Raw genomic sequence first — 23,256 nt, forward strand, 5'->3', positions numbered from 1 at the left:
AAAGTGCTGTGAACATTCATATACAGGTTTTGTGTGAACATAAATTTTCATTTCTCTGGGATAAATGCCCAAGAGTACCATTGCTGAATCATATGGTACTGCATGTTTACTTTTATAAGAAACTGCCAAGCTGATTTCCAGAGTAACTGTACTATTTACATTCTCACCAGTAGTGTATGAGTGATCCAGTTTCTCTTCCTCCTCACCATCATTTAGTGTTTTCACTATTTGTTTTAACCTTTTTTTTTTTTTTTTCTTTGCGGTACGTGGGCCTCTCACTGCTATGGCCTCTCCCATTGCAGAGCACAGGCTCTGGACACGCAGGCCCAGCGGCCATGGCTCACGGGCCCAGCCGCTCCGCGGCATGTGGGATCTTCCCGGACCGGGGCACGAGTCCGTGTCCCCTGCATCGGCAGGCGGACTCTCAACCACTGCGCCACCAGAGAAGCCCTGTTTTAACCATTTTGATAGTTATGTAATGATATCTCATTATGGTTTTTGTTTTTAATTTATTTATTTTACTTTCTTTTTTGGCTGTGTTGGGTCTTCGTTGCTGCACACAGGCTTTCTTTAGTTGTAGTGAGCGGGGGCTACTCTTACTGCGGAACACAGGCTCTAGGCATGCGGGCTTCAGTAGTTGTGGCTTGCGGGCTCTAGAGCGCAGGCTCAGTAGTTGTGGTGCACAGGCTTAACTGCTCTGCGGCATGTGGGATCTTCCCGGACCAGGGCTCGAACCCATGTCCCCTGCATTGGCAGGCAGATTCTTAACCACTGTGCCACCAGGGAAGCCCTCATTATGGTTTTTATTTGCATTTCCCTGATAGCTAATGATGTTGAACATCTTTTGTTTGTTTGTTTGTTTTTGTTTTTGCTGTACACGGGCCTCTCGCTGTTGTGGCCTCTCCCATTGCGGAGCACAGGCTCCGGAAGCGCAGGCTCAGCGGACATGGCTCACAGGCCCAGCCGCTCCGTGGCATGTGGGATCTTCCCGGACCAGGGCACGGACCCCCGTGTCCCCTGCATTGGCAGGCGGACTCTCAACCACTGCGCCACCAGGGAAACCCTGAACATCTTTTTGTGTGTTTATTTCCCATCTGTATATCCTCTTTGGTGAAATATATTCATGTCTTTTGCCCATTTTCTAATTGGATTGTTTGATTTTAATTGTTGAGTTTTGAGAGTTCTTTATGGATTCTAGATGATCTACATTCTTTATAATACCTGTACACAAGTCATAATTTTTAAGTATTGTTTCTACTTTTAGATAACTTATTAAAGAAACAATAAAATCATACAGACTTGTGGGTTCCCCTTAATAAATTGGAACAGATTTTAGTGTTCGTTACTGTTCTTAGGTGAAATTACTTTATTAAGGCCTCTAAAGTTCTTTTTACATGTCCAGTGACCTTACATAAAATATCAATACCATAGTACTGTGTTAAAGATTGTTGGAAGGATAAAATCCATTTTGGAGGATGAACAATTATATTTACACATTAGATTAAATTAAAAATAATTACTGGTTATATGATGTCTCCCCATATACCAGGCAGAATCTGAAGGTAGTCTTTCTTTGTAAATTACTGAGGGTATATTCCTCTTGGCATCTCTAATTTCTCTTGATGCGGTAATTGGAGCTGTTGGGGATCCCTGGTGAAAGTCGGCAATGTTCAAGTTTTATCTATACCCAGTAAAAATAATAGACATCAATGCCATGCTAATTGTTATTGGATTATTATATCCAAAGGCATTTTTTTTTAACATTTCAGTTGGTTCAATGGACAATGTATTGAATCTAATCAGCATATGAAGAAAAAACACTTCCACCATGCCATGATCTGTAAAGAATTGCAGAGCAGTTGTTGAGAGGTAATACAGTTCTACATTTGAAGTGCTTCCTTTTTTTTTTTAAACATAGTAGAGCTTTGAGGCAGAAGTGTTATAGTGCAGGTAATTAAACCACTGAAATTAGTTCTTTGGTGGAGCAGATATTAGAGTTTTAAGTAAAGTCTTGGTAGGTACCTTATTAATTTCATAGTAATGTCTGTGGAATTATTTCCTAAGGATAAACTGCTGGTAGGGGAATTATCAGGGCAATGGGTTAAATGTTTTGTCTCAGATGTACCTACTTCTTTATGGCTTTCCAAAAGGAGTGTACCATTTCACACAGTTCTAAATAGTGTATATACGAGTACAGCATTTTCCTCCCTTTGATAGCATGCCAACTTTGATAGCATTGATGTTTTAAGTTTTTTACTTCATTAAGTAGGTGTATACTTCTACCGCAAGTTTGATTTTATTAATACAACTTTATTGTTGAAAATTATTTCTTTGTTTCTTGTTTGTGTTTCTCCTGTGGCCTTTGCTGTCCATATCCTTTGCTGACTTATCTGTCTGGATTGTAGTGTTTTATAGCCATTATCCTTTTATCTTACAGACATAAATATTTCTTCTCAGTCTGTTTTTCATTTTAGTTAATTTTCTATAGTTGTAGACTCGAAGTTTCATTTTTCATGTATCCAGATCTGTTTGGAGTAGTTTCTTTTATCGATTCGAAGCTTCTATATGTTTGATAAACCAACTTTACACACTTGTAAAAATTTGAAGAAATTCTGTCTGCTACAGCCTTAAATTGATCTAATAGGGATTTTATTTTAATATCCAGCACTGTGCTGATGATAATTTTTATAGTCTTTAATTTTCTTTTTGAAAACAAATTCATATAGCTGTGCAAGGAATGTTTCCCTTTGTATTAGTTATCTTTTAAAAAAAAATATTTATTTATTTGGCGGAGCTGGGTCTTAGTTGCGGCACGCAGGATTTTTCTAGTTGTGGCATGCAGGCTCTTAGTTGCAGCATGTGAGATCTAGTTCCCTGACCAGGGATCGAACCCAGCTCCCCTGCATTGGGAGTGCAGAGTCTTAACCACTGGACCACCAGGGAAATCCTGTATTAGTTATCTATTCTGCCTAACAAATTACCCTCAAACTGAGCAGTCTAAAACAATAAACATTTCTCTCACACAGGGTTAGGAATCAGGGAGTGGTTTAGCTGGATGGTTCTGGCTCAGTCTCTTACGAGATTACAAGCAAGATGTCCATCACTGCTGCAGTCATCTGAAGGCTGTAGGATCCTTGTCCAGTATGGCTCACTCATATGGCTGTTGGCTGAAGGAGGCCTCAGTTCCTTGCTATGTGTGCCTCTCCATAGGGCTGCTCACAGTATGTAGCTGGCTTCCCCCAGAGTGAGTTGTCCAAGAGAGGAGAGACCTAGCAAGGAGATCCAAGGAGATACAATGTGGTAGGGGAATACCCTGAAGTGTGGATCACTGGGGGCCATCTAGGGCAACTGGTTACCATGCCCACCCAATAAGAAATAAGTAGTTTTAATTAAAGGAGAAAGCTTAAGTATACAAAGTAGTGACACTTTAAAAAACATATTTATTTATTTATTTATTTTTGGCTGCTCTGGGTCTTAGTTGCGGCATACATGATCTTCGTTGTGGCATGCAGGAACTTTAGTTGTGGCATGAGGACTCTTACTTGCGGCATTCGAACTCTTAGTCGTGGAATGCATGTGGGATCTAGTTCCCTGACCAGGGATTGAACCTGGGTCCCTTGCATTGGGAGCATGGAATCTTACCCACTGGACCACCAGAGAAGCCCCATTAACTTTTTTTTTTTTGCGGTTCGCGGGCCTCTCACTGTTGTGGCCTCTCCCGTTGTGGAGCACAGGCTCCGGATGCGCAGGCTCAGCGGCCATGGCTCACGGGACTAGCCGCTTCGCGGCATGTGGGATCTTCCCGGACCGGGGCATGAACCCGTGTCCCCTGCATTGGCAGGCGGACTCTCAACCACTGTGCCACCAGGGAAGCCCGCCCCATTAACTTTTTATTTTTATTTTATTTTTTTAATAAACTTATTTATTTATTTTTTGGCTGCATTGGGTCTTCGTTGTTGTGTGCGGGCTTTCTCTAGTTGCAGTGAGTGGGGGCTACTCTTTGTTGCGGTGCACAGGCTTCTCATTGAAGTGGCTTCTCATTGCAGTGGCTTCTCCTGTTGTGGAGCACAGGCTCTAGGCGTGTGGGCTTCAGTAGTTGTGGCTCACGGGCTCTAGAGCTCAGGCTCAGTAGTTGTGGCTCATGGGCCTAGTTGCTCCGCGGCATGTGGGATCTTCCTGGACCAGGGCTCGAACCTGTGTCCCCTGCATTGGCAGGTGGATTCTTAATCACTGTGCCACCAGGGAAGTCCCCCCATTAACTTTTTTAAAAATTAATTAATTAATTAATTATTATTTTTTGGCTGCGTTGGGTCTTTGTTATTGTGCATGGGCTTTCTCTAGTTGTGGTGATCAGTGGCAGCTCTTCATGCAGTGTGCGGGCTTCTCATTACGGTGGCTTCTTTTGTTGCGGAGCATGTGCTCTAGGTGCCTGGACTTCAGTAGTTGTGGCACGCGGGCTCAGTAGTTGTGGTGCACAGGCTTAGTTGCTCCGCGGCATGTAGAATCTTCCATCCCCTGCATTGGCAGGCAGATTCTTAACCACTGCGCCACCAGGGAAGTCCTAGTTTTAATTTTTTTTTTTTTTTTTTTTGCGGTACGCGGGCCTCTCACTGTTGTGGCCTCTCCCGTTGCGGAGCGCAGGCTCTGGATGCGCAGGCTCAGCGGCCATGGCTCACGGGCCCAGCCGCTCCGCAGCATGTGGGATCTTCCCGGACTGGGGCACGAACCCATGTCCCCTGTATCGGCAGGCGGACTCTCAACCACTGCGCCACCAGGGAAGCCTCTATATTTAATTTTGATAAAATATACATAGCATAAAATTTACCATTCTGTTTTTTTTTTTTTTGGCCGTGCGATGTGGCTTGCGGGATCTCAGATCCCCGACCAGGGATTGAACCCAGGGCCGTGGCAGTGAAAGTCCGGCATCCTGACCACTAGGCCACCAGGGAACTCTCCATCCTAACTATTTTGATGTGTACAGTTAAATAACATTAAGTGTGTTCACATTTCGTGCAGCCATTCTCCAGAACTCTTTCCATCTTAGAAAACTTACCAATTGAACAACTTGCCACTTTCCCCTTCCTCCCAGCCCCTGGTAACCACCATTCTGCTTTCTGTATCTGAATTTGACTGCTCTGAATACCTCATGTAGAATTATACAGTATTTATCTTTTTTGTGATTGTCTTATTTTACTTAATGTAATGTCCTTAAGAGTTCACCCATGTTGTAGTCCGTGTCAGAATTTTCTTCCTTTTTAAAGATTTTCTGCTGTATACCACATTTTCTTTATCCATTTATCAGTCGATGGCCACCTTTTGGCTATTGTGAATAATGCTGATATGAACATAGGTGTACAAATACCTCTTCTGGATTCAGTGGGGATTCTTCTTTTTTTGGGGGGCGCATCATGCAGCTTGTGGGATCTTCGTTTCCCACCCAGGGATTGAGTCTGTGCCCTCAGCAGTGAAAGTGTGGAGTCCCAACCCCACGGGACTGTTTTAACATTTTGAGGAATGGCCAGACTGTTTTTGCACAGTGGCTGTACCATTTTACAGTTGTGATTTCTTCATATTCTTGCCAACATTTGCTTTTTTTTTTTTTTTTAAGCCATCCTGGTGAGTGTTACATGTTATCTCATTGTGGTTTTGATTTATATTTCCCTGATGATGTTGAGCATCCATTTATGTGCTTTTTGGACATTTGTATAGCTACTTTGGAGTCTGTGTTGTAAATCCTTTGCATATTTTTAAAAAATTGGGCTATTTTTATTGTTGAGTTGTAGTTCCTTATATATTCTGGATTAAGTCCCTTATCAGATATGATTTGCAAATATTTTCTTCCATTCTGTGGGTTTTTTCATTTTCTTGATGGTATCCTTGAAGCACAAAATTTTTTTTGTTTTCTTGTTTTTTAAATGTTTTTGTATTTGGCCATGCCGTGCAGCTTGTGGGATCCTAGTACCCTGTTCAGGGATCGAACCCTGGCCATCAGCAGTGAAAGCACAGAGTCCACTGGACCACCAGGGACATTCCAAAGGTTTTTAATCTTGATGAAGTCCAATATATCTATTTTTTTTCTTTGCCTTGTGGTGTCATATCTAAGAAACCATTGCCTAATTCAAGATGAAGAAGATTTACTCCTGTGTTTTCTGCTAAAAGTTATGTTCTTACGTCTTACACTTAGGTCTTTGATGCATTTTGAATTTTTGTACATGATGTGAGGTAGGGGCCAAACATCTTTTGCATGTGGGTACCCAGTTGTTCCAGCACCATTTGTTGAAAAGACTATTCTTTCCCTATTGAATGGTCTTGGCACCCTTGCTGAGAACAGATATAGATTTATCTCTGGGCTCTTAGTTCTGTTCTGTCGATTTATATGTCCTTTTTTTTTTAAGATTTATTTATTTATTTCGCTACATCAAGTCTTAGTTGTGGCACGTGAGATCTTTATTGTTGCGTGCAGAATCTTTTTTTTAAAATAAATATTTATTTATTTGTTTATTGTTGGCTGTGTTGGGTCTTCGTTGCTGCGTGCAGTCTTTCTCTAGTTGTGGCGAGCGGTGGCTTCTCTTGTTGTTGAGCACGGGCTCTAGGCATGCGGGTTTCAGTAGTTGTGGCACGTGGACTCAGTAGTTGTGGCTTGCAGGCTCTAGAGCGCAGGCTCAGTAGTTGGGGTGCACGGCCTTAGTTGCTCCATGGCATGTGGGATCTTCCCGGACCAGGGCTTGAACCCATGTCCCCTGCATTGGCAGGTGGATTCTTAACCACTGCGCCACCAGGGAAACCCTGGCAGGCGGATTCATAACCACTGTGCGATCAGGGAAGTCCCTGTCATTTTAATTATAATATGTCTTGGTATAGATTTGTTTGGGTTCATCTTGTTTGGGACCCTCTGTGTTTCTTGTACCTGGATATCTGTTTACTTCTTGAGGTTTGGGAAGTGTTCAGCCATAATGTCTTCAGATATACTTTTGTTCCCCTTTTCTCTTCTCTTTCTGGAATCTCTGTTATGTTTAGATTAGCACGCTTTATATTATCATAGGTTTCTTATATTGCTTTCAGTTTTTTTATCTGGCTTTCTGTCTGCTGTTCTGATTGGGTGATTTCCATTATTCCGTCTTCTGCATTATTCAGTCTGCAGTTTATTGTCTTTAGCTCAGGTTTTATCCAGCAAGTGAGTTTTCTAATTTTTCTTGGCTCCTCTTTATAGTTTCTAGTTCCTTTTTACAGTAATCTACATTTCTATTGATAGCCTTTCTTTTTTTACGGTAATCTACATTTCTATTGATAGCCTTTCTTTTTTTTTTTTTTTTCTGCGGTACGCAGGCCTCTCACTGTTGTGGCCTCTCCCGTTGTGGAGCACAGGCTCCGGACGCACAGGCTCAGCGGCCATGGCTCACGGGCCCAGCCGCTCTGTGGCATGTGGGATCTTCCCGGACCGGGGCACGAACCCGTGTTCCCTGCATTGGCAAGCGGACTCTCAAACCACTGTGCCACCAGGGAAGCCCTCATTACCTCTTTTTTGAACTCAGTGTCTATTAGACTGAAGAGATCTGTTTCATTGTTCCTTCTTTCAGGAGAATGCTCTTGATCTTTTAATTGGTAGTGGTTCTTTTGCTTCTCCATTTTACTTATATTTCTCTTACTCTATGAGTTTAGGAAAACAGTTGTCTGCTGTGGTCTTAGAGGGGTATTTTTATGTGGGAGTGTCCCTGTGTAGCCTGCATAGGTTTAGTATTTTTTGGTGTGAGGGCTGTTTTTAGTATGGATGCCTGCCACCTCTTTCCTCAATGTGTGCTGGCCGATATCCCCTTGATAGGGGGTGTAACTGGTGTTGTGGTGACCAGAGCCCACACTGGAAGTTGAGCGGGGCCTCCTCTTTGCTCTGTGGTTGTCACAGCCCTGTTAGGGGCAGAATCCGCTCCTTAGTTTTTGGAGTAGAAGGTCCCAGATCCGTTTCTAAGCTGCTGTGTGAGGTCGGCAGGATTGGAACGCTTCCACTGGGAGAGGAGCTACTGAGTATTCCTCCACTGGAGCTGTCCACCAGGGAGCGCGCTCTGTGGTGTCACCTGAAACCCATTGTGTGGGCTCACAAAGTACACTGTTGTTGGCACTGTCCTTGTTCCCTGCTCAACCTTAGGAATGCTGGCAATAGACCCTGGTGACCCTCAGGTGCTGTGTTTACAAAGCCACCAGCACAGATCCACCAGCTCAGATCCAGTGAAGTCAGGTACCAGGACTGGAGTAGTCACGCCATGTGAGCTATGGAAGCAGCCTGGACCCCGGCCCAGCCTCCGCGTGCATACTCCCGCACAGCCCACAGCTGCTAAGGCCAGACCTGTCCCAGCCTCAGGGGCACCCGTTGTCTACTCATGTCCCACAGTCCGAGTTTACAAAGCCAGCAGCCTTGCCCTTTTCTTTTTTTTTTAACATCTTTATTGGGGTATAATTGCTTTACAATGGTGTGTTAGTTTCTGCTTTATAACAAAGTGAATCCACTATACACATACATATATCCCCATATCTCCTCCCTCTTGCGTCTCCCTCCCATCCTCCCTATCCCACCCCTCTAGGTGGTCACAAAGCACTGCTATGATCTCCCTGTGCTATGTGGCTGCTTCCCACTAGCTAGCTATCCTTGCCCTTTTCTTTCTTTCTTTTTTAAAAATAAATTTATTTATTTATTTATTTTTGGCTGCGTTGGGTCTTTGTTGCTGCATGCGGGCTTTCTCTATTTGTGGTGAGCAGGGGCTACTCTTTGTTGTAGTGCATGGGCTTCTCATTGTGGTGGCTTCTCGTTGCAGAGCGCGGGCTCTAGGCGTGTGGGCTTAAGTAGTTACGGCATGCAGGCTCAGTAGTTGTGGCACATAGGCTCAGTAGTTGTGGCTCACAGGCTCTAGAGCACCTCAGTAGTTGTGGCGCACAGGCTTAGTAGCTCTGTGGCATGTGGGATCTTCCCGGACCAGGGCTCGAACCCGTGTCCCCTGCGTTGGCAGGCGGATTCTTAACGACTGCGCCACCGAGGAAGCTCCTCTTTGCCCTTTTCTTGATTAAGCATTTGCTTGGTTGTTCCAGACCTTTTTAGTAGTTTCCCCAGTTCTCATAGTTTTTTGTGTAGTTCTTTGTGATAGTTTTTCCCTTGTTCATCTGCTATTTTTGTGGAGGTACTGGCCCTTGAGGTTCCCTACTCCCTTATTTCTTCTGTTGTCACTCGAGACACGTTTGACTGTTAGAACCTTTCCTCAAATTATTTTTGGAGTTTATTTTTTGTAATAGTCTTCAGACCTTGTTTTTATTAGGGAAAATCAAGTAAGGATTGAATCTGGTGAAGAAGTTAAACTAATAGATCGCAGTTTAGGTTCTACATGTGGTTTGGAATTAACATGAAAGGTTTTTATCATGTAATATGTAGAATTGACTTGTTAATGGTAGTTTTTGACAAACTGCAGATAAATCTGGCCACCACCTGTGTTTGTAACAGCCCTTGAGCCAAGAACAGTTTTTATGTTTTTGAATGGATGAGACAAAATCAAAAGGAAGATATTTTATAACATGTTAAACTAATATGAAATTCAAATCTCAGTGACCATGTATGAAGGTCTGTTGGAATAGTTGGGAAAAAGACTATGAAATATTTACTGTTTGGCCCTTAACAGAAAAAGTTTATCGCTCTACTGTGTATATTATCCTAAGAGTTATTAAATGGTCTTGTAAGGACAATACTTGTTTACAAGTTCTGGTGTGTATGTCAAAATATTATTTTGTTCATAAGCACATCTCATATTTTAAGTTTTAATGAATGAAAACAGTAATTCATTAGTTAAATTAACTACAAATACAACTTTTCTGGTTAATCGGAAGGATGTTTATAGGTAGTCTGATATTCATATTGTCATTTGGTTAGTATTTCTTCTTACTCTCTTAATACTTTTCCTTGGTTTTCAGAAACGTGGATAAAAAGTTCTGTGTTCCCATAATACTGTTACAGCATTTTTCATAATATGTTTTGATTATTGTTCTGTCCTGTATCCCCGAGTAAACTTACAACTTCAAGCTTGGGATTGTGTTGTCTTTATTTTGTATCCTTGAGTCCTACTACAGTTTCTCATAAGTAGGTAAGCAGCAGATATTTTTAGGAGGAAAGAATTAGTATTGTTAGAGAAATATCTAGGTCATTTCTCATCTTGATCCTCCTGCAGAGAGGAAAGCTAGATTTATACTTTAGAGATATAAATTAAAATAAGTAGGGACTTTCCAGAGACTGAGTCAGTTGTAGGAAATTATTATACATTCAAGGCACCAATAGCCAAAATGGTTATTTGGTTTTTAACTTATCAGTGTATAGCTTGTACATATTTATTATTTTATTGATTTTGTTTTTGGGCTGTGTCATCAACTATATGGTCACAAAAGATTAAGATTAGTTTTCTGTGGTGAGTAGAAAGATAATTTGAATGCATGTATGTTATAGAAAGTAATAGCATTTAAAAAGTCTCATTCGGGGTAATTCTTGCAAGGGCAAATAATCTTAAAGCTTTGACAGTAATATGTAGTATATCATTTAAACCACGTGGAAAAGGATATTTTGTATGTCATTTAAAATAATAGGCAGGGTAAAGTTTTAAAAAATTAATCTCCAGAATGGCAAGTGATATATCCTGTCTGCATTTTACAGTAAAGCTTACTTGCGATGTGAACATTCAAATTAGAAAATTCTACTTTTTCTTCATTTCACTGTCTTCAAACTCAGTGTTTTGAAATTGAACTGTTAAAAACTATTCTTTCAGTTTTTATCATTGCAAATCCAGAACACTGTCTGCATTTACCTGAAATGTTTAAAATAGGTTTTATCATTACTTTTCCTGATTAGTACAGTATAAATCTAAAAGGATTGTCTTGGAAGAGCTTATAACAACTTAAAATTTTTTTTAAATGTTTATTTTGCAAAAAATCCTCTGGTGATGAGCTCAGGATTCTTTAACTCCAGAACTTAGTCCAGAGCCCAGGCCCAACTTTTTGCATAGAGCAAGATGATGGGTACCCAAACTTTGGGGATTAGTCAGAATTGAGCTTGACAATTAATGGTGTCACATTGGAAATTTGGTTTTGGGTTTCTCAGTAGTAAATGGAGGTAATACCCACCTATTAGCATTTATTGTAATTCCATTTATATTATATGTAAAAAGGCTTGGCACATGGTTGAAGGTTCTCAGAAATGTTTTTTTCCTGTAAACCTGAGATTCAACTTGGTCCCAATTTTTAAAATGTCAAGATTTTTCTTTAAAAATTCAAATACTGGCCCACAAACAATGGGTTTTCAAGTTATGAATGTTACGTATTAGCTCAACATACTTACTTGACTCAGTAGACCTAAGACCTTTGGGCTCTTCCTTCATCATTCAAATTGGTGTTTGAGCCTGTTTGTTCACCAGAAACTTTGGATACACAATTTCCATAAATCCAGCAGGTTTAGCTTTGAGAATCTAAGAAATGTGCATAAAGTGTGAGACTTGTTTTCTGTTCCCTTCATATTTGTATCAGGAGCCTCTTAGCAGATGCTATGGCTTTTCTTTTCTCAACTGCTCTTTGTATTTTGTTATTCCTATTTCTTTGTGGGAGTCAAACCATACACCACTGAAGGAGATTAGTTAAATTTCTGGAATATTCCTAGTAGACTACTGGCAACTGGAGGAGAAAGTGCACACTGGCTATGATTTTTAAATATGTGTGACACTTCAGCAGATGCTTTGCACCTTTGTGCATTCAGACTTTCCCTTTGCATTGCATGCTCTGTTTTCCCACCTACATATAATTACGACTTAAAGTTGCTTTATGTTGCAAGGACTGAAGTGGAAGATAAAAACTTTTACAGTATCTCATTATTTTTTAAATCTTTCATTTATTCGTTCATTATTCAACAAATGTTGAGCATTAACAGTGTGCCAGACAGTATTTTAAGCACTGGGAATAAAGTGACCCTCATGGATCTTCCGAGTCCTGTGGGGAAGACAAACAATTAATAAGATATTCCACAATACTTATGTAACAGCAGTTAAACTGAGGATTAGGAAGAAGAGAAGTAGGGAATTCCCTGGTGCTCCAGTGGTTAGGACTCCGAGTTTTCACTCCCAGGGGCCCTGGTTCGATCCCTGGTTGGGAAGCTAAGCTCCCTCAAGCCGCACCACAGGGGCGGGGGAGAGGAAGAGGAAAAGTGTAGGGAACTCGTAGCATGCATCCTGGGGAGACTTGATCTAGTTTGGTGCTCAGGGAGTCTTCCTTAAGAAAGTGATGTGGAGACTGGGAATCCAAAGTTAACTGGGACATAAAAGGGGCTGGGAGTGTGGTGATGAGAGTAGGAGAGAGGAATTTTTTTTCTTGGCATGTGCTAATATCTTTTTATTTTTTAAATTTTTATCGAAATATAGTTGATTTATAATGTGCTTCAGATGCACAGCAAAGTGATTCAGTTATACATGTATTCTTTTCCATTATAGATTATTACAAGATAGTTCCCTGTGCTTGTTGGTTATCTATTTTATATGTAGTAGTGTATGTATTTTAATTCCAAACTCCTAATTTATCCCCACCTCCCTTTCCCCTTTAGTAACCATAAGTTTGTTTTCTGTGTCTGAGTCTGTTTTGTAAATAAGTTCATTTATATCCTTTTTTTTTTTTTTTTTTAAGATTCCACATATACAGGACATCATATGATTGTCTTTCTCTGCCTGACTTCACTAGTATAATAATCTCTAGGTCCATCCATGTTGCTGCAAATGGCATTATCTCATTCTTTTTTATAGGGGAGAAAGGAATTGAAAGAGCATGTTAGGCAGAGGAACCAGCTTGAGTAAAGGCTACAGTAGTTTCAGTAATTGTGCGAAGTCTGTGAGCTTATGATCGAATCCTGGACATCCTGAGGGTCTGCCATTCAGGTTTCCTTTCTTTTTTTCTTCTTCTTCTTCTTTATTTAAATTCAGTATTAGATTGTGCATTCACACTGACTAGGGTGAGAGGAAACTCTTTATACGAATGCCCAGATTTTCCTCTCTGCTCTAATTATACTCTCTCAAGATGTCTTCCAAAGAAATATTTATTTCAGTTAAGATTTTAGAGTCATTCTTTTTTGTTTCCTGCTTGAAAATGGTATTACTTATTACATTTGTAACACTTACATGTTTTATTTTAAAAGATTTTAAAATTTTTATTTATTTATTTATTTTGTCTGCTCTGGGTCTTTGTGGCGGCACGTGGGATCTTTAGTTGCAACATGTGAACTCTTAGTTGCGGCATGTGGGATCTAGTTCCCTGACCAGGGGTCGAACTCAGGCCGCCTGCATTGGGAGTGCGGAGTCTTAGCCACTGGACCACCAGGGAAGTCCCTAAAGATTTTTTTTTTTTTGATGTGGACCATTTTTATAAATTTATTTATTTATTTATTTATTTGCGGTACGCGGGCCTCTCACTGTTGTGGCCTCTCCCGTTGAGGAGCACAGGCTCCGGATGCGCAGGCTCAGCGGCCATGGCTCACAGGCCCAGCTGCTCTGCGGCATGTGGGATCTTCCCGGACCGGGGCACTAACCCGTGTCCCCTGCATCGTCAGGCGGACTCTCAACCACTGCGCCACCAGGGAAGCCCTATAAATTTATTTTTATATATTTATTTTTGGCTGCATTGAGTCTTTGTTGCTGCACGCAGGCTTTCTCTAGCTGCGGCGAGTGGGGGCTACTCTTCGTTGCGGTGTGCAGGCTTCTTTATCCATTTGTCTGTTGTTGGGCGTTTAGGTTGCTTCCATGTAGTGGCTGTTGTAAATAGTGCTGCAATGAACATTTGGGTGCATGTGTCTTTTTTTTTTTTTTTCCATGTGTCATTTTGAATTATGGTTTTCTCTGGGTATATGCCCAGTAGTGGGATTGCTGGGTCATATGGTAATTCTATTTTTAGTTTTTTAAGGGACCTCCGTACTGTTCTCCTTAGTTGGCTGTATCAGTTTACATTCCCACCAGTACTACAAGAGAGTTCCCTTTTCTCCACACCCTCTCCAGCATTTGTTGTTTGTAGATTTTCTGATGATGCCCATTCTAACTGGTGTGAGGTGATACCTCATTGTAGTTTTGATTTGCATTTCTCTAATAATTAGTGATGTTGAGCAGCTTTTCATGTGCTTCTTGGCCATCTGTATGTCTTTGGATAAATGTCTATTTAGGTCTTCTGCCCATTTTTGGATTGGGTTGTTTGTTTTTTTAATATTGAGCTGCATGAGCTGATTTTATATTTTGGAGATTAATCCTTTGTCTGTTGATTCATTTGCAAATATTTTCTCCCATTCTGAGGGTTGTCATTTCTTCTTGTTTGTAGTTTCCTTTGCTTTGCAAAAGCTTTTAAGTTTCATTAGGTCCCATTTGTTTATTTTTGTTTTTATTTCCGTTACTCTAGGAGGTGGATCAAAAAAGATCTTGCTGTGATTTCCGTCAAAGAGAGTTTTTCTATGTTTTCCTCTAACAGTTTTATAGTGTCTGGTCTTACATTTAGGTCTCTAATCCATTTTGAGTTTATTTTTGTGTATGGTGTTAGGGAGTGTTCTAATTACATTCTTTTACATGTAGCTAGCTGTCCAGTTTTCCCAGCACCACTTATTGAAGAGACTGTCATTTCTCCATTGTATATCCTTGCCTCCTTTGTCATAGATTAGTTGACCATAGGTGCATGGGTTTATCTCTAGGCTTTCTATCCTGTTCCATTGATTTATATTTCTGTTTTTTTGCCAGTACCATATTGTTTTGACTACTGTAGCTTTGTAGTTATACTCTGAAGTCAGGGAGTCTGATTCCTCCAGCTCTGTTTTTTTTCCCTCAAGACTGCTTTGGCTATTTGGGGTCTTTTGTGTCTCCTACAAATTTTAAGCTTTTTTGTGCTAGTTGTGTATAAAATGCCATTGGTAATTTGATAGGAATTGCATTGAATCTGTAGATTGCTTTGGATAGTACAGTCATTTTCACAATATTGATTCTTCCAATCCAAGAACATGGTATATCTCTCCATCTGTTGGTATCATCTTTCATTTCTTTCATCAGTGTCTTTTTTTTTTTTTTAATTTTATTTATTTATTTATTTTTATTTTTGGCTGACTTGGGTCTTTTGTTGCTGCACGCAGGCTTTCTCTAGTTGCGGTGAGCAGGGGCCACTCTTCGTTGCAGTGCGCGGGCTTCTCATTGCGGTGGCTTTCTTGTTGTGGAGCATGGGCTCTAGGCACGTGGGCTTCAGTAGTTGAGGTGTGTGGGCTTCAGTAGTTGTGGCACTTGGGCTCAGTAGTTGTGGCTCGCAGGCTCAGTAGTTGTGGCGCATGGGCTTAGTTGCTCCACGGCATGTGGGATCTTCCCAGAGCAGGGCTCGAACCCATGTTCCCTGCATTGGCAAGCGGATTCTTAACCACCGCGCCACCAGGGAAGCCCTCATCAGTGTCTTATAGTTTTCTGCATACAGGTCTTTTGTCTCTCTAGGTAGGTTTATTCCTAGGTATTTTATTCTTTTTGTTGCAGTGGTAAATGGGAGTGTTTCCTTAATTTCTCTTTCAGATTTTTCATCATTAGTGTATAGGAATGCAAGAGATTTCTGAGCATTAATTTTGTATCCTGCAACTTTACCAAATTCATAGATTAGCTCTAGAAGTTTTCTGGTGGCATCTTCAGGATTCTCTATGTATGGTATCATGTCATCTGGAAACAGTGACAGTTTTACTTCTTCTTTTCCAATTTGTATTCCTTTTATTTCCTTTTCTTCTCTGAGTGCCGTGGCTAGGACTTCCAAAACTATGTTGAATAATAGTGACGAGAGTGGACATCCTTGTCTTGTTCCTGATCTTACAGGAAATGCTTTCAGTTTTTCACCATTGAGAATCATGTTTGCCGTGGGTTTGTCGTATATGGCCTTTATTATGTTGAGGTAGGTTCCCTCTTTGCTCAGTTTCTGGAGAGTTTTTATCATAAATGGGTGTTGAATTCTGTCAAAAGCTTTTTCTGCATCTATTTAGATGATCATACGGGTTTTATCCTTCAATTTGTTAATATGGTGTATCACATTGATTTATTTGCATATATTGAAGAATCCTTGCATCCCTGGGATAAATCCCACTTTATCATGGTGTTATGATCCTTTTAATGTGCTGTTGGATTCTGTTTGCTAGTATTTTGTTGAGGATTTTTGCATCTATATTCATCAGTGATATTGGTCTGTAATTTTCTTTTTTTGTAGTATCTTTGGTTTTGGTATCAAGGTGATGGTGGTCTCATAGAATGAGTTTGGGAGTGTTCCTTCCTCTACAATTGTTTGGAAGAGTTTGAGAAGGATGGGTGTTAGCTCTTCTCTAAATGTTTGATAGAATTCACCTGTGAAGCCATCTGGTCCTGGACTTTTGTTTGTTGGAAGATCTTTAATCACAGTTCCAATTTCAGTACTTGTGATTGGTCTGTTCATATTTTCTATTTCTTCGTGGTTCAGTCTGGAAAGTTATACCTTTCTAAGAACTTGTCCATTTCTTCCAGGTTGTCCATTTTATTGGCATAGAGTTGCTTGTAGTAGTCTCTTAGGATGCTTCGTATTTCTGCAGTGTCTGTTGTAACTTCTTTTTTTTAAAATTTATTTATTTTATTAATTTATTAATTTATTGTTTCTGACTGCATCGGGTCTTCATTGCCGTGTGCAGGCTTTTCTCTGGTTGTGGCGAGTGGGGGCTTCTCGTTGTGGTAGCTTCTCTTGTTGTGGAGCATGGGCTCTAAGTGCGTGGGCTTCAGTAGTTGTGGCTCGCGGGTTCTAGAGCACAGGCTCAGTAGTTGTGGCGCACAGGCTTAGTTGCTCCATGGCATGTGGGATCTTCCCGGACCAGAGCTTGAACCCGTGTCCCTTTCATTGGCAGGCAGATTCTTAACCACTGTGCCACCAGGGAATCCTGTAGCTTCTCCTTTTTCATTTCTAATTTTACTGATTTGAGTCCTCTCCCTCTTTTTCTTGATGATTCTGGCTAATGGTTTATCGGTTTTGTTTATCTTCTCAAAGAGCCAGCATTTCTTTTTATTGATTTTTGCTCTTGTTTTCTTTGTTTCTATTTCATTTATTTCTGCTCTGATCTTTATGATTTCTTTCCTTCTGCTAACTTTGGGTTTTGTTTGTTCTTCTTCCTCTAGTTCCTTTAGGTGTAATGTTAGATTGTTTATTTCAGATTTTTCTTGTTTCTTGAGGTAAGCTTGTATTGCTATAAACTTCTTCCCTCTTAGAACTGCTTTTGCTGCATCCCATAGGTTTTGGATCATCATGTCTTCGTTGTCATTTGTCTGTAGGTATTTTTTGATTTCCTCTTTGATTTCTTCAGTGATCTCTTGGTTATTTAGTAACGTATTGTTTAGTCTCCATGTGTTTGTGTTTTTTTTTCCTTTTAATTGACATCTAATCTCATAGTGTTGTGGTCTGAAAATATGCTTGATGTGATTTCAATTTTCTTAAATTTACTGAGGCTTGATTTGTGACCCAAGATATGATGTATCCTGGAGAATGTTCCATGTGCACTTGAGAAGAAAGTGTAGTCTGCTGTTTTTGGGTGGAATGTCCTATAAATATCAATTAAATCTATCTGGTCTATTGTGTCATTTAAAGCTTGTGTTTCCTTATTAATTTTCTGTTTGGGTGATCTGTCCACTGGTGTAAGTGAGGAGTTAAAGTCCCCCACTATTATTATGTTACTGTCGATTTCCTGTTTTATAGCTGTTAGCATTATGTATTGTGGTGCTCCTATGTTGGGTGCATGTATATTTGTAATTGTTATATCTTCTTCTTGGATTGATCCCTTGATCATTACGTAGTGTCCTTCCTTGTCTCTTGTAGCATTCTTTATTTTAAACTCTATTTTATCTGATATGAATATTGCTACTCAAGCTTTCTTTTGATTTCCATTTGCATGGAATATCTTTTTCCATCCTCTCACTTTCAGTCTGTGTGTCCCTACATCTGAAGTGGGTCTCTTGTAGACAGCATATATATGGGTCTTGTTTTTGTATCCATTATAGCAAGCCTGTGTCTTTTTTTTTTAAGCCTGTGTATTTTGGTTGGAGCATTTAATCCTTTCACATTTAAGATAATTATCAATGGGCTTCCCTGGTGGCGCAGTGGTTGAGAGTCCGCCTGCCGATGCAGGGGACGCGGGTTCGTGCCCCAGTCCAGGAAGATCCCACATGCCGCGGAGCGGCTGGGCCCGTGAGCCATGGCTGCTGAGCCTGCGCGTCCGGAGCCTGTGCTCCGCAACGGGAGAGGCCACAACAGTGAGAGGCCCACATACCGCAAAAAAAAAAAAAAAAAAAAAGATAATTATCAATATGTATGTTCCTATTACCATTTTCTTTATTGTTATGGGTTTGTTTTTTGTAGGTCCTTTTCTTCTCTTGTGTTTCCCACTTACAGAAGTTCCTTTAGCATTTGTTGTAGAGCTGGTTCGGTGGTGCTGAATTCTCTTAGCTTTTGCTTGTCTGTAAAGCTTTTGATTTCTCCGTCAAATCTGAATGAGATCCTTGCTGGGTAGAGTAATCTTGGTTGTAGGTTCTTCCCTTTCATCACTTTAAATAAATCATGCCACTACCTTCTGGCTTGTAGAGTTTCTGCTGAGAAATCAGGTGTTAACCTTATGGGAGTTTCTTTGTATGTTATTTGTCGTTTTTCCGTTGTTTCTTTCAATAATTTTTCTTTGTCTTTGATTTTTGTCAATTTGATTGCTATGTGTCTTGGCGTGTTTCTCCTTGTATTTATCCTGCCTCGGACTCTCTGTGCTTTCCTTTCCCATGTTAGGGAAGTTTTCGACTATAATCTGTTCAAATATTTTCTCTGGTCCTTTCTCTCTCTCTTCTCCTTCTGGGACCCCTATAATGTGAATGTTGTTGCGTTTAGGCTGTCTTCATTTCTTTTCATTCTTTTTTCTTTATTCTGTTCCATGGCAGAGAATTCCACCATTATGTCTTCCAGGTCACTTATCCTTTCTTCTGCCTCAGATATTCTGCTATTGATTCCTTCTAGTGTATTTTTCATTTCAGTTATTGTATTGTTCATCTGTTTGTTTCTTCTTTAATTCTTCTAGGTCTTTGTTAAACATTTCTTGCATCTTCTTGGTCTTTGCCTCCATTCTTTTTCCCAGGTCCTGGATCATCTTCACTATCATTATTCTGAATTCTTTTAGTGAAAGGTTTCCTATCTCCCCTTCATCTAGTTGTTTTCTGGGGTTTTATCTTGTTCCTTCATCTGGTACATAGCCCTCTGCCTTTTCATCTTGTCTGTCTTTCTGTGAATGTGGTTTTTGTTCCACAGGTTGCAGGACTGTAGTTCTTCTTTCTTCTGCTGTTTGCCCTCTGGTGGATGAGGCTATCTTAAGAGGCTTGTCCCCCTGCAGTTTTTTAATATAAAAAGATTTTAATAACTGGATTTAAAAAATTTTTATTTTATATTGGAGTGGAGTTGATAAACGATGTTGTGAGTCAGTTATACATATACATGTATCTATTCTTTTTCAAATTCTTTTCCCATTTAGGTTATTACAGAGCACTGAGCAGAGTTCCCTGTGCTATATAGTAGGTCCTTGTTGGTAATCTATTTCTTTTTTTTTCTTCTTTCTTTCTTTTTTTTTTTTGCTGCACTGCATGGCTTAGGGTATCTTAGATCCCAGACCAGGGATTGAACCTGGACCCTCAGCAGTGAGATCAGAGTTCTAACCACTGGACTGCCAGGGAATTCCCTATCTATTTTATTTTATTTTTTAAAAAATATTTATTTGGTTGCACCGGGTCTTAGTTGCGGCATGCGGGCTCTCTCGTTGAGCTCAGTAGTTGGGCTCAGTAGTTGCAGCACTCAGGCTTAGTTGCCCTGTGGCATGTGGGATCTTAGTTCCCTGACCAGGGCTCGAACCCACGTCCCCTGCATTGGAAGGCAGATTCTTTTTTTTTTTCTTTTTTGTGGTACGCGGGCCTCTCACTGTTGTGGCCTCTCCCGTTGCAGAGCGCAGGGTCAGCGGCCATGGCTCACAGGCCCAGCCGCTCCGCGGCATGTGGGATCTTCCCGGACTGGGGCACAAACCCGTGTCCCCTGCATCGGCAGGCGGACTCGCAACCACTGCACCACCAGGGAAGCCCGGAAGGCAGATTCTTTACCACTGGACCACCAAGGAAGTCCCTTGGACTTGGTTTTTTACTTTTAAGCTTCAAATGGAATCTCATACAGAACACCAGTATAGAACAGAAAAAAGATGGAGCTGCTTTAATTTGGGATAGAGAGCAGGCAGGTTTTCTTCTCACTCTCTTGGGCAGCACCTGAGGGGACTCTCCAGGACACTCTTTCTGAGGAACACAATGGAAACTACCTTTGGCATGGAGTTTCTTTCTTCTTCTTTTTAAAATATTTATTTATTTATTTATTTGGCGGTGTCCAGACTTAGTTGCAGCACATGGGGTCTTCGTTGCAGCGTGCAGGCTTCTCTCTAGTTGTGGCAGAGTGCATGGGCTCAGTAGTTGCGGCACGAGGGCTCTCTAGATGTGGTGTAAGGGCTTAGTTGCCCCCGCGGCATGTGCGATCTTAGTTCCCATACCATGGATTGAACCTGCGTCCCCTGCATTGGAAGGCAGATTCTTAACCCCTCGACCACCAGGGAAGTCCCTGGGATGGAGTTTGAAGAGAAGGATTTTCAGAAGTCCAGAGGGAGAGATCACCTAAACCAATAAATGTAAAATACATTGTTAGAGGGGGAGAAAAGTTGGTGTCACATGTGGAGGAGGCAAGGGGGAAGGAAGGCACTTACCTGTGTTTGGGCTGTCATGAAATTATTTCTGTTCTTTAGAATAGTCTAGTAGTAGATAATGTTAATTAAAAGTTTCTTTGGAGATACATACTGAAATATTATGAATGGTATCTAGGGATTTGCTTCAAAATAATCCAGGTATGAAGTCTGTAGGTCACCACAGCCTGTACCAAAATTCTTGCATCCTGGGCCTCTCCATTGTATGAGGGATGGGGTTGTATGATACTAAGACTGGAAAGACAGCATGGCTTTAGGGAAAAGACACTAGAATAGAAGGCCAGATGTTCTAGTCTTTTTGTTCTCTTGAGAAAATCACTTAGGTGTGGCAAAGAGCTGTTGTTTTTTTTTTTTTTTTGTAAGGTACATGTAAAGTTTAGAGTAAAAATTGTTCTTTTTTTAATTGCAAAAGATTATATACAAATTGTTTTACTGTGTTTTCTGAAAGTATCTGTGTTTTCCACATGAGCTAACTCTAGACTTAAGTTTAATATTATCCGTTGGTGACTTGCCTTTTAACAGCATTGATTAGTTTTGACCCAGGTAAAGAAGTACAGTAAGGAGCATAGATGTATGTGATGTGTCGGGTTTTTTTGAAGAGACAGGCATCTTCTGTTAATTGAATTATGCGGTAAAGGTGTTGTGAGGAACATTTGCCTCTTGAGAGTTTATGAGCAGAATTCCCTTATTGAATGAAGAGAGTAAGGTCACTAATTGTGTTGAGGTTAAGTATAGTTACCAATACTAAAGGCTGATGTTTTTATTTATTTTTCTGTGTTGTGACCTAGTGTAAAGAGCACAGGCGATTGAACAGAACACAGACATGGCTCTGTTTGGCATTTGGCCAGCTCACTTCCCATTTCTGAGCCTCAGATTCTACAGCTATAACAAGGAGATAGTAATTAATACCTGCCTCATTGTCAGTATGAGGTTTAAAAGAAAAACAAAATATATAAATATTCTTAGCAGTTTCTGGTACTTGGGGTATCAGATAAATGCTTCCTTTTTCCTGTGTGACTGTTGAAATTAGTCAGTTACCTCTTGCTTGTGTCAGGATACCTCTTTTTTTGTTATCCTGTCTTACCTCTTCTCCCCCCAAAAACAAACTCACTCAGACCTGTAATTACAATAAAATACTAACTAGCTATATGATGCATTTGTTTTCAACCCTGGCTGTTCATCAGAATCACCTGTGGAGCTTTTTAAAAAAATTGGATGCCAAGAGCCTCCCCCCATACATACTGAATCAGAATCTCCAGGCCTGTGGGTGGGTAGGAGGTTCTGTATTTTATAACTCCTCAGGTGATTCTGATGTACAGCCGGGGTTGAGAACCATTGATCTGCTTCCTCTAGCACTCAGAAACAAATCCCTGAAAGGCTCAGACTAAAGCAGAAGTCAGAGGAAAAATAAGCCCCAGGTCATACCCAACAGTGATATGATGTAATGATAAATGAGAATTGCTGGGTGCATAGTAGATTCTCAAACATTGAAAGAAAAATTTATGGCCAGAAAGACTATGCAGAGTAAAATTGATTTTTGTTGGAGTGATTTGGCACTATATTTTCTATTGTAGGGAAAATGCCTATGGTCATTGTTTTGAAATTCTCCAGATTAAGAGCCCAAGGATAGCCCCAAACTAATGTTTAAATCATTCAGTTCCAGTATAACATACAGGCATAGCTGCATACAACAGTTTCTTTTGTTGTGTCAGGCTGGAGAGTATAGCTCTCCTCCCTGCTTTAATTTAAGCCTTCTAGGGTTGTAGAGGGCTGCACCCTTTCAGGCCTGTGTTCTGCACTGTCACCAACCCTGTTTTATTGTGGGTCTGAAAATTCTTATGGCATAAAGCCAAAGGCCTGGGCTAGCAGGAAAGCCTTGGCCTGCATGTTTCTGTTCTACCTCTTGAGCAGGCTGCCCTCTGTGAGCAGCTTCATGCTACATACAGGCTGGGCTTTCACTAATAGTCTCCTTAGCCTCAACCTTACCGTGTGGTCCTCAGTACACCAGTTTCCATGACTAACCTAGCAGCTGCTCTGCTTTCCAGCTTTCATTGGACCAGTTCCCTGCTTTTACGCTGTCCTTTTCCAAGACTTCAGTGATTCCCTTTGATCTATTGTCCATGCTTTCTCTTTGATATATTGTTCCTGGATCTAGGCAATAAGCAAGGGTCATTTCTTACTCAGTAACAATTAAGTTTTACACAATAGTCTTTAGTCTTTTGATTTAGCCTGCTGCAGGCTAAAATTGTAATGCTGCCAGAAACCATTTATCTAACTACTTGTTGCTAGATTTTCTTACATCAGTCTCAGATCCCCCTTTCTTCTCAGTGCAAGTTAATAGACCTAGCTCTGACTCCCATCTACCAGGTAGAGAGGATTGGTGGGAGGAGACTTCAAGTACTCTAGTTCACTCTTTTGTTCTGTGGTTGGTGTGGTGGAGT

The 23,256-nt window shown here is 40.7% G+C and overlaps 1 protein-coding gene and 1 long non-coding RNA gene across 8 annotated transcripts in view; one reads left to right on the top strand and one right to left on the bottom strand.

Moving 5' to 3' along the window:
• NSD1 (nuclear receptor binding SET domain protein 1) overlaps positions 1 to 23,256 on the top strand; it is a 136,398-nt gene that overhangs the window by 12,428 nt on the left and 100,714 nt on the right. The window lies entirely within an intron of this gene.
• On the bottom strand, positions 3,517 to 13,362 carry LOC113615652 (uncharacterized). Its single transcript, XR_003431070.1, has 2 exons — positions 13,323 to 13,362; positions 3,517 to 3,608 (listed from the first exon to the last, which is right to left on the bottom strand). It is a non-coding gene; the product is annotated as an uncharacterized LOC113615652 (long non-coding RNA).

The sequence above is a fragment of the Aethalodelphis obliquidens genome, unplaced genomic scaffold, assembly GCF_003676395.1.
Source record: "Aethalodelphis obliquidens isolate GAN/ISIS:26980383/991018 unplaced genomic scaffold, ASM367639v1 scaffold121, whole genome shotgun sequence".
Taxonomy (NCBI): Eukaryota; Metazoa; Chordata; class Mammalia; order Artiodactyla; family Delphinidae; genus Aethalodelphis; species Aethalodelphis obliquidens.